At 30.8% G+C, this 12,931-nt stretch overlaps 1 protein-coding gene across 1 annotated transcript in view; it reads left to right on the top strand.

The window, feature by feature from the left end:
• The window catches only part of LOC121121617 (neuronal acetylcholine receptor subunit alpha-2), a 244,467-nt gene that overhangs the window by 133,188 nt on the left and 98,348 nt on the right, over nucleotides 1-12,931 (top strand). The gene's annotated exons all lie outside the window — the stretch shown is intronic.

Raw genomic sequence — 12,931 nt, 5'->3', positions numbered from 1 at the left:
ATTACATGATGGTCTAACCTTGTATTTCTATTAACCTTGCCCGTATTATATATTTTATTAATACATACTAAGACAAATTCGCTAATACTCTGCACAATTCCCTTTTTAATTTGTGTTTAATACTAGTATGAGCCTGCCCGCTCCACGGAGGCATGGGGGATGATAATGAAAATGTGAAGTGATTTTTCTTTCGAAATGTATCGATGTTTGTACTCCCATCCAATATAGAAAGATGATGTTGTCTTAAGTAATCAAGTAGATATATTACCAAAGTAATATGTCAAATTAGTTATACAATGCCACTATTTGGCTTTATTGAAAAGATTAAATTATCATATGCGTTCATTTGAATTGCTGCAATCCAAGATGAATTAACTAGTTAATACAATCTCCCCTTTATGTTATTACCTGAAAAATTATTGAACAAACTGAATTCTAATAAGTCTTCATTTGAATTGCAGCAATCCCAGACTAATCAACTGGTTAATGCAATCTTCCCTTCTAATTTCTAATAGTAGAGTGTAGAACAAAAAATGTTGCTAGGTAGAAAAAGCGGAGGAGGAAGATTCATAAGTTTATTTTTGTATAAATAAGACTAGTATGAGCCTTCCCGTTCCACGTACGCATGGGGCGGGGACGCATTTGGACACAAAATGGTGTTGATCAAATAATTTAAAAATTCAAATAAATAATGTTATTTATAACTTATGTTTGTCTATTCGAATTGAATGTTGATGTACCTAATTTATTCATGAACAATAATGAAGAAACCCAAGAACGCAGATAATTTTTTTGGGGTAGCCTCCTGGGTTTGATAACTAAAAAAAAGTTATGTTCATCGGGATGACTCCTAAACAAGTATTGTTACTCCCCCAGTTATGCATGCTTTGAAGACAATCCAACAAATCGCAAAGATACCAAATAATCAGTCACAATAAACAATCAACAGAAAGCTACGTAACAATCCTCTCAATATGTAGCTAAACCAAATTTATGATTAATAATTTTTTTGTTGATGGTTTTTTTTATATCACAAATAAAAAATTTATAATAATAACCTCTGTAAATTAAATTGTGATCAACCCCATGTCAATACATTAACCTACTCCTAACTTGCCTATAGTAAAGACCGCTTAATACATGCACCAACTACATTGTCACTTTAAAATTACTTTACCTTCAAATAAATTAGTATCCTGCGTAATATTCAATGCTACAATTGAATGCTCATAAGTGTTTATTTGAATAGCAGCAATTCCAGACGAATTAACTGGCTAATACTATCTTCCCTTCACTCCTTATTTTGAATAGTAGATAGAGCTAGAAGAATACAAAAACTGTTGCTAGGCAGCAAAAACGGAGGAGGAAGATTTCTTTTTGTATATATAAGAATAGTATGACCATGCCCGTTCCACGGACGCATAAGGGAGGGGGTGTGCATTTGGACAACAATGCTGGTGGTGTATAGTCCATCTTTTTGTCTGTCAAATGATTTAAAAATTGAAATAAATAATGTTATTTATAATTTACAATCCTCTCAACATGTAGCTAGACCAAGTTTATGATTAATATTTTTTGTTGATGTTTTTTCTTAATCTCAAATAAAAAGTTAAATAAATTAATCTTTGTAAATTAAACCCTGTTCAACCCCATGTCAATTACTTCTAACTTGCCTAAAGTGAAGATCGCTTAATACATGTACCAACTACAAAACAAATTTGTCATAACTTATACAATCTCACTATTTGGCTTTATTGAACAGATTAAATTCTCATAAGTGTTCATTTGAATTGCAGCAATCCAATACGAATTAGCTGGTTAATGCAATCTCCCTTTAATATTATTGAACAATTTGAATTCTCATAAGTGTTCATCCAAAAATAAAAAAATTATTATTATTGAACAGATTGAATTCTCATTAGTGTTCAGCCAAGAAGAAAAAAAACTGTTGCGAGGCAGAAAAAAATGGAGGAGGAGGTAGGTGGAAGTATATAGATAAGTTTCTTTTTGTGTATATTAGATAAGTACATTTTCCCATTTTCGTTTTTTGGATTTTTAATTATTTGGGTGCGTTTTCAAATCTACAACCCATACCACCTTAAAAAAACTTTGAAACACGGGGAATCGATCTTGTTAGTTGAAAAAAATCAACTTATTAGCGAAAAAGAAATTTGCACTCCAGAGCCCAAGAATCTGGTCTGACCAGAATGAAACATAGCCTTAAAAATTAAACATAAAAAAAATGACTTTCTGTACTAACGGAAAAAGGGAGAACGTATATTAAATACGAATTAAAAAACGTAATTAGGAAAAGGATTTGCGAGTTTGTCTCAGTATGGATTTATAAAATATTTCGAAATAAAATCTATAATACGGGTACGTCCTAGTAATTTATAGTATTATATACCATTTTTATTCTGTATGACGTCTAAATCTGTCTGTCATGCCTTGCAGTCGGTACGATACATCAAACTGAAAATTCTAGCAATCCCGATTACATCCTGGTTCTATTAGCCATGTTATATATAGAGTACTTCCTGCCCCCCAATTTTTTTGTTAATTCTTACTCGAAAATTTAATATTTGATTTATTTTTTCATAAAATTTAATCTTTGAAATTTGATTAAACTTTAATTGTCTGTGAATAGCAATAGATTTTTTAAAAAAATTCCAAAAAATTAAATGTTTTGTGAATAGCTCTGGATTTTTAAGAAGAAAATTCATTCTTCAGATTACCAATCCCAAAAAACGACCAGCTCAAAAATACACACGATTTACATCACTAATGATATAGATGTAGGTAAACAAAGCAAGTTAGCTATAATTAAAGTTGATAATCCTGTAGAGAAAAACGGGTGCAAGGAGAAGGGGATAAGACTTATGGTATCATTATGTAATATACTGATGTGATTATCAGCTGCCTGCTTTATTATGATTTTTGAGGGTATAACGACAGAATTTATTAGCCAAATGTTTAATGAAGATATACTACGTATAATTGACTTTGACGTTTTTTATCCGTTACAATACATTAGAAAACGTCACACTCCATGAAATTGTAATTCATTATGAACCATATTCTCAGAATAATAACTAATGATACGACAAAGTAGAGTATTTCGAAATATATTTGAAGTTCCAAGTTTAAAAAAGAAGGCTTAAATTAAATATAATCTACATACTAAAAAATAAACCATCATACATTTAAGTTAAATATACAAAATTAAACCATTAGAAGCATATAACTAATAATAACAATAAATTATAAATACAGAATATTGAAATAATAGATTGATCCCAATAATATTTTCATATTTGGACATCGGAATTCAGTTAAATATGTCATAACTTCAGGTTACAAAACACAAGCCAGACGTGGAGTTTAATCAAAAAGATCATCATCACCCTTTTTCTTCATGTGGAAGTTGCTATATACAATTGTGCACAGGATAGATATATCTCTATCGATGAGATCTAAATAATTATTAATAATAAAGTAAATGTCAAAATCATAAAATTAGACAATAAATATAATAATAAAAAAAATCTCTGAATTAAATCCATCGTAAGGATTTAGAGGAAAAGCTAATCATGTAGTAATGTCCGAGGATACTCCTTATTAAGAGCATCAAAAAAGATTTTTTCCCCGTTATTTATGCTTATATAGCAATATACTATTATCAGGAATGATACACACAATTTCTAATTATAATGCTACACCTAATGGAACTACCCCCGTTGTTGTGACCATTTAAGCAGTTGTTTTTGCCTTTATGAGTTTTCTGAACACCATTTCTTGGAGCTTATGAACCATAGCTAATCCTTAAGGGATAAAAAAGTAATATTTATTGACTATGTAATATTGGAAAACCTAATGATCATTCCCAAGTCTTTAAGTGAAGAAACTAGTGTCAGACAAACTAGTTTCGAACCATCCAAAGACACTATCCCCGTTGTTGTGACCATTTAAGGAGTTGTTTTTACCATTTAATGAATTGTGTATCATAATTCTTGACATTTTAAGCTAAAATAGAATCATATTTTATGGTTAGATTAAAAAAAATGAATGCGTACTGTTAGATGCTACAAATTTGTTGAAATTCAGAGTTCCATTTAGAAATAGTAAATATTTTATACTTGAGTGATAACTTTGATCGTAATTTTCGTGTGGATGACTCAAAACATGCTGAAAGTTATCTCAACATCACAATTTACAATGGGGGTATTTCTATAAATCACATCATTACCAACATTCTCCATTAATGTAATGATGGTTCTTTGGGAAGGGATGGGTTTATCCGTGTATTTCTCCATAAACTTTTTGAACATATGATGATTAACAAAGGATAATGGTATATTACATACAATAAGCATCTTTGTGAGATCAGAGTTAAAGTCTGACTTGATGTATAACTTGATTTTATAGATGAATATCCATGCCCTTGATATGAAATGAGGATAATGAGTGGAGTTCAATTCTAGACAGGGGACTAAAGGCACATTTGTATCGACAAATCCGACATGCCATCTGTTTCTCGTCCGGTATGTATTTCTAAATTCCTGGGCCTCCATTTCCAGAAATCCAGACAGAAGGGATGTTATTTTAGGCATTTTATTCAGGTCTCTATCGACTATCAGTATCTAATATTATATTAATATTGAATAATAAAGGCAGGAATTGATAACGTTCTTGACAGAGGAAGATGTTAATTATTTTAGTCAATGGATAATGATGCAATAAGTATATCTTCCCTTTTCCTCGCACCCTTTTGTATCCTTACTGTAGATTCGCTACTCTCGCTTGATACGTCATGGCTATTTCATAATTTATTCCTTGTGATAAATAAACAAAGTAGATAAATAATAAGTTATTCAATACGGCTGTAGTGCTGTTACCCTACTCCCTTGTCCTTTAACTCCCGATCAATTACTTACTTTTACCCCCAAGCCCTTCACCCCCCAGGCCATCTACCCCAGCATTTCACCCCCTATTACAATAAATAGCAAATATACGACCAAACATTTAACCTTTTAACAACCATACAAACAAAATTCTTAATTTAACCAAGGAGTCCTTGATTTAACTTAATAACGTAAATATTAGTGATACGTATTATTATTAATTAATACATCTCATCAAATACAAGATAATGCATCTAAGACGGTATTTTGAATCTTTCTATTACAAATATGCCGTTGATATTACTTGAGAAGATTTTGGATGATTCTATTTGATTTTTGTGATGTTGAAACACATGCATATATTAAAAATATATATAATTAACCTTTTTATTTTCGATATGCATAACTTTATTTCATTGTATTTAAGGATTTGTCCGAAAATCCTTCTCAGACATTTATTATAACATCATGTGTATACTCGTTCAATATAATCAATCCCTAAATTCCTCGTATAAATATCATACTAAAATTCAATGTTTTTGTCATGACAAACTAGATTAGGCATTATTATAAATATTTATTGTATCTTATATATCATGCCTATCGCTAAACAATCAGGCTAAGTATTTTTTTTAGTTGAAATTTTTATTTATTTTAGTATTAAAACTTTGATGATTTATAGAACTCATAATTACTTTCCGATTAACTTGAAAGTTTTATACTACAACACCCGATCCGAGCAACCATAAAATTCATTTATTACTTTGGCCTACTTTTATTCACTAACTGTACTTCTCAATAATAAAAATAGAAAAGGATGGGTGGTAAAGGGCCCAGGGGGTAGATAGTCGGGTCTAAGGACGAGGGGGTTGGTTTGTTTGGGGGCTAGGTGGCCTGTTCCCATTCAATACTAATGCTCCGTTTCCAAAAGAACAGGAATACAATTTCTTGTTGACCCCATGGTGTTTATACAATATATGTATATTGGCCATTTTATTATTTCTATGAAGAAATTTTGGCTATTTCTTCACAGAAATAACGTAAATACTCTTTTAATAAAATATTACTAAGCAATATTATAATACAGTATCGAATAAAATACTATGTAGATTTTAATAACATTTAATTCATTTTAAAAATGGTCTGTGAGTACATAAGATATAAATGACAGTTGGTATGACTGACGTATTTGGCTAACTACTAGATGATTTTGGCCCTTTTTTCTTGTTTCTTTTTGGATGAAAGGTTGCGTGATGTAATAAAGGTAACGACGTGTTATGGAAGCCCTCATTTTGTATAAAAGTATAGGAAGATTCAATTTTCAATTGTTTTTGTCATCTAACTTGCGATTTAAAAATATTTCTCTGTTTTTCTGAGCGTAATAACTTTATGTATTTTATCTATATGGCACGCCATTACCTTTATTGTATCATACAACCTTTCCTCCGAAAAGAAACATCAAAATAGCCCTAAATCAGTTCTAAAGTATATAATTATTATTCAGTAATTGCTAAAAATTGGGAACAGCTTAAAAGGAGCTAATTATAATTCAGCTGATCAAGGTTCAGAACATTGATTAGTAGATAGGAAGCAGTAGCATATATGCGTGACAACACTATATATTTTTTTTATGTGTTAGTGAAGCAAGGTCAATCTCATTAGAACAAGGTTAGGCAATAAGAAAATGGCTGGGCATGCACAGCAAATTTATTAAATAAATTTCTCTCTCTTTCTATTTTTGGTGACGTCATTGGGACGAGTCGTGGTTATGAATACAACATAAATTTAAAAAGTAAAACTTTGTGGTTACTCAATATCTCTTAGGCAATATTTTATTAAACATAATACTATAAGTAATTTTTTAATTTTCATAAATTACTAAGACATAGACGTAATACATGTTAATAAATAATATTTTCATATATTTAGTTTAATTAGATAAATAAATTTAAAACAGTCTCTGTATGGCTATTTGTGAAAATTCAAGAAGCGTTTTATAGTATGTATAGTCACCTTAGAGTGAGGTAACGCCGTGTGAGCAAAAATATGAATTGACAAAAAGGTTATAGAGTTACGTCTCACTTTTGTGCTTTTCTAACGTTAATAATCTGCAATTTCAGCCAAAGAAATGCAAAGAAAATATATTACGGACCAAACAAACAATAACGGCTGTCCAAATGAATGGGTTGCCTACTTTTGTAGTGACTTAAACAGCTGAAAACCAGTTCAATAACGGAATATAAATATTTAAAAATATACTTAAATCTTGTGTATATTATAGACTAGAAACAGTAATTTATATTTTAATTAATAAAAATGTTTTTAGGAGCGCTATATAAAAAATTATAACGAAGTATTAAAAGAGTGAATACATAAATTTGAACACTTTACTATTGTATATAAAAATTAATTTTTTATATACTTTCTATGGAGGAATGATATTCAACTCTTTTGTCTCTGATAGTCTAATAATAAGTTAACCTCTCAACTTATTTCCATAAGTTTAGTGTTTGAGAATAACTGTTTTACCTCATGTTGAAATTAAAATACACACGTACAGAGCGTTTTCACGGACATCATTATGGAAAATAACGTCATGTGAGGGCTTAAAATTGATATTTTTATTACATAACGTGGACAAAACTGTTGAAATAATGTTGATGAATTTTCATCCAATGGCTTTAAGAATATAAAAAGATTCAACACTTGTATTGAGCACTAGTTGATGCCAATGGTAAACCGTGATATTTCAATTAAATTAATGTAATCTCTATCGAAAACCCGTAAAAATGTCTAAATTTTTGTACAATATTTTTAGGATTGATTAAGGGCAAGAAAAGTAGGATAATCAGAGAAAATGATCTTATTTGCAAAGGGTGGGCTGGAGGGGATTGAGCTCCCAAAAATCGAAAAAAATTGTGGGTAGTATACAAAAATTTTCTTTCAACGAAATATCTTCAATGAAAAAACGGGAGAAACTCAAGTTTGTAAGAAAGTGTGATTTTTTAAAACAAATTTATAAAGTCCAGTTGATTACATATTTGTGATAGATTTTATTTGAAAGGTGCCATATCCACGCTTGTCCGCAGGGGAGGGCTAGAGGGGATGTAGATCTCCCCACACCCCCAATAATGAATTTTTGCTTCTTAATAGAAAATTTGGTATTAGAAATTTAATTTAGTTTTTCAATATTTTTTTTTATAAAAAAAACAAATTTTTGATTTTTAAATTTATTTGAATAGGTGTGAATTTTGAAATTTTTTTGCCAAAAATTTAATTTTCTGTAAATAGATATTAATTTCTGTGAATGGCTATGGATTTTTCACTTTTTTCTGAAAAATGTAATATTTGAAATTTCATATAGTTTTTGAAATTTTTCTTACAAAAAATTATTAATTTTTGATTTTTTTTTTCAAAAAATTTAATTTATTTGAATAGCTGTGAAGTTTGCATTTTTTTTTGCCAAAAATTTAATTTTCTGTAAATAGATATGAATTTTTTAAATTAATTTCCAAAAAATTTAATTATCTATGAATAACAAGATTTTTAAATTTTTTCGAAGAAATTTTATATTTGAAATTTTCCAAAAAAAAAAAAAAATACTATTAGAAGTCAAATTTTGAAAATATTTTGTAAAAAAAAATTAATTTTCTGTGAATGCTATGGATTTTTCATTTTTTCCGGAAAATGCAATATTTGAAATTTTCCAACAAAAAATAATATTTGATGTCTAATTTACAAATAAATTTTCCGGAAAATTTAAAGTTTTATGAATAAATATAGATTTTTGAATTTTTATGATTTTTTTTCAAAAAATCGTGCCCTCCCAAAAAGTTTAATCCTTTTGACCCCCTAAGTCGGGGACAATATGAGTTTCTTAAATCAAAAAAATGTTATTAACTATTCCTAAATTTTTTGGATATCTTAAATCTACCCGAGAAAAAAAATGGAATAAAAAGCCCATGATTGACTCAAATATGTGATGTTTGTAAGCAGGGGATAACAACAAAATCCATCGCTTTTTGGACTATATTATCTAAATTAACATAAAATGGTCATTATTCAATACCATTAGACACACGCTTTTTCGGAATGTCCACAATTACATATTCTGAAATCATTTATTAGTTTAAACCTGAAGGGTCTGGAGGACATTACAGTTAATATAATAACGGCGATAATTCTATTCCGCCTGTCATCAAAAAAGAAAGAAAGTACTCCTCAGTTTTTAGGATTGATTAAGGGCAAGAAAAGTAGTGAATCAAATATTAAGTGTAAAGAGTTACCTAGCTAAGAATATAACTATAGGATAACCCGTGGTTGCGGAGGATATTCGTGCTATTTTAATTTCGGGGGTGGTAAGATATGGAGCGTTCGAGTTGAAGATACCTAGGGATATCGAGGGCACTTAGGACTGGGCCTCTGATATCATTAGATATCATTCATCAAACGCATCAATACATTTTTGAACTTTGCAGACGATACTCAAACTTTGTAAAAGGAGTAAGAGAAAAAAACCGAGCTAATTTTTGGTTTGAAAACAAATTTGCTATTAATATTTATTTTATTGATTTTAGATACTAATGTTTTTAATTTAGATATATGAATATTTTATGTTTGAAGACCTTAATCTGGTGAAGAAATTTTAAACTATAATGCTTAATAACATTTTTGTAAATGCATCTTCACCAGAAAGTTTTAGATAATTCTAAATTAAAGTCTGTCTAAATAAAGGTTTAAAAAATGGTCATTTGAAAGATTTATTCAAAAAAACAAAAAAATTAGGAGTACACAATTATTGAGAATATTTAGTCTTCATTGGTTTTAATAAATGCTTTGATGTGGTTCAGGCCCTGCAAAATAGAGCCCGATACATATTCTTGCATTCCGGACAATTTAGTCGATTAGAGACTTCGTGTTGGTGTAAAAACCTCTGTTGATCTTTGACTCAAGGTAAAAAGGTACAAAATAACAGGTCAGGAGAGATAGAAGGGCAAATATCCTTGTATACCTAGTCGTAACAGGGCCCCTGGTGCCAATCCTGAGTCGTTCCATAGCCTTTTTCAAATCTGTAACCCTTGTCATGTCGATCGTTTTCATTATTTAGACCTATGCATTACTAATATTCAAATTTTTGTCAACCAAAATCATCACAACAACACTCCTCCGTCCTACCGGGAGATCCATTGAAATCTGAACAACTACTTATTCAATGACAATTGAACGTGATCGACGAATTTGTCCTGGACGTCTCCAGGACCACCGTCTACGTCGTCAGCAAGTCCCAAGTGTTGGAAAAGAAAAAGGTTTCTATCAACCAGGACAACCTGGATCCTCAGGAGTTAAAGAAAACAGCCCAGGCTAATCCCCTCAAGTCTATGAAGGCCCATACAAGAGATCTTGGGGTTTCACACAAGGCTACCCAGAGAGCTATAAAAAAGTGGATGAAAAGAGACTTGCGAGAGTTTGAGACTATTGGCCCCCTACAGCGCTGAGGCCCATCCCTTTGATTATATCTTTAGGGTACATGTCGAGGGGAAGGCCTTCAGTTTCCGTCATCTAAACGCTGAGGCCTTCAAAGTCACTGTCCGCGAGCACTGGGACGCCATGACAGATGACTACATCTGTAACGGGTATTAGGCCTTCAACTGCCGCCTGCCAGCCATCATTGTTACTAAGGATGGTTAGATTAAGGATTAAGAAAGCTCAGACATACATCTATTTATAGTAATAATTTTGTTGAAATTCTATTGTTAATTAATAAATTAGATCATTTTGAAGTTTAAAATTCAAAATTGTACAGATTTTAAAGGACCCGTCGATACTACTCAAAATAGAATTGGGTTGAAATCTTCTATTGTTTACTCCATACCGATGTTTCGGCATCTAAGTGAAACGTTTATATGTATATTTTAACACCAAAGAAACATCGTGTATTTTCATACTCATTTATCATACAAAAATCTGGAAAATCTGAGCATCAGATTTTTGTTGATTTTTGTACAAGATTTTTTTATGCTGACACACCACATACCAAAGATGCTTAATTACATAAATAAATCCTCATTGTATATACATTTACAAATACATATCATGTATATTTTTTGCTTTAATGAGATGAATCCCTGACAACTCTATAAAAAGGGCCTTGGATATTTTTCAATATCACATATAAAATCCATTCTTTGTAATATTCTTTAGAACAAAATTTATTCATGTTGTAAGAGTATATGACGATAAAATGAAAAATAAATCAGACTTATACATGAAAAAAAAATATATATATAAATACGTAGCTCAAGATATGAACGATTTATCGTTCTAATGATCCCATTTTTTCGATCTTATAAGTTATGAATAAGAATGTTACCATGTGAACTATCTGTCATTAATGGAAAGCCATTATTTGTTCATTCAGTTGATAGCTTGCAAATCTTATCAAATTTAACGAGATTTTACGTGACGTCATAATGAATAAACTAATGTGTGGATTTGTTTAGTTATAACATTTAATACATACCCTCCAGCCGAACGGCGCTGTCTGTTTATTTGTGACGTAAGTGAACACAAACTATAATTGTTGGGAATTGTTCATAACTTTAAAAAAAAACTCATTTGAAATCAACTTATCAACCATTGATGCTAGTCGCAAGCATTTTGTGCATGTATTAAAAAAAGCAACCAAAAATAAACATAGTAATCGTTAAAATTTAAAAATGTTTTCAAAAAGATAACGTTAGCTTAGATCAGTTACAATAACTATAACGAGAAAGGAGGGGGAGAGAAGACAATAAGTAAGGACATAGGCAAGAATTACTCCTATGTTGATCCTCAATTCCATTCTGAGTCGTCTAATAAAGACAACAAATTATAAATTCTATAACAAATCGTCAAATTTACTATTCGTCTTATGTGAGCACACACTAATGGTCACTCAGGCTTGGAATATAATTGAATGTAGTAGAATAGGAAGTTCCCCCCCTTAGGAATTAAATCATAATGACCTAGGCTGATAGAAATACAAAGTTATACCATAACGCACGTTCGACAGACGTTTGACTTCCACCACGCTTTTAATATTGACGTCATAGAGGATGAGTAGTTACATGTTTTGTCAAAATCTGTTTTTCTTTCCCAGCAGTCGGTACCATACATTAAATTGAAAATTTTAGCAATAGTGACGTCAGAGCTTATGATTGGTTGCGTGTTTTGTCAAAATCTGTTTCTCCTGCCCAGAAGTCGGAACAATACATTAGATTGAAAGTTCTAGCAAGCCCAATTACATGATGGTCTCACCCAAAGTTATACTTATGTTTGAATTCCACCACGCTTTCAATATTGACGTCATAATAGATAAGTGGTTGCATGTTTTGTCATAATCTGTTTTTCTTGGCCAGCAGTCGGTATGATACATTAAATTGAAAATTATAGCAATAGTTACGTCATAGACTAGTAGTGGTTGCGTGGTTTGTTAAAATCTGTCTGTCTTGCCCAGTAGTCGGTACAATACATCAGATTGAAAATTCTAGCAAGCCCGTTTGCATGATGGTCTAACCTTGTATTTCTATTAACCTTGATAATGACAACAACTTAGGAAAAGAAAAATTCCCTCTTCTGAATGCCAACTCCAAAAACCGGTGAGCAAAAAAAGCACAACCGCTTTTTATCACTATACATAACCATAGATGAAATAACATTATAATGGAAGAGGATCTTTTGTTATTGCTACATGAATATATGTTTTTTTCCCCCCAAAGCTGTTGTTATTATTTTTATATTTTCGAAGAGACAACATATAACTTACAAATATAAAGTAATCCCTGGTGTGTGAAAGACAAAGAGTAATACTGAGATTTGGTGGCGGAGTTATAAGTAAAAGTCCTGATTGAAATCGAAGTCGAATTGAGGATTGACATCGCAGTAATTCCTTCCTATATCGTTGCTAGTTACGGAGTGGGATTATGTGGATTTCCTTAATGTCATAGCTGCTTGCAGGTAATTTAATGAAACGTCATGACATCCATGCAACT

The sequence above is a fragment of the Lepeophtheirus salmonis genome, chromosome 7 (assembly GCF_016086655.4).
Source record: "Lepeophtheirus salmonis chromosome 7, UVic_Lsal_1.4, whole genome shotgun sequence".
NCBI classification, from domain to species: Eukaryota; Metazoa; Arthropoda; class Copepoda; order Siphonostomatoida; family Caligidae; genus Lepeophtheirus; species Lepeophtheirus salmonis.
The sequence above is the reverse complement of the archived record's forward strand: the minus strand, read 5'-3'. Positions and strand labels throughout refer to the sequence as shown.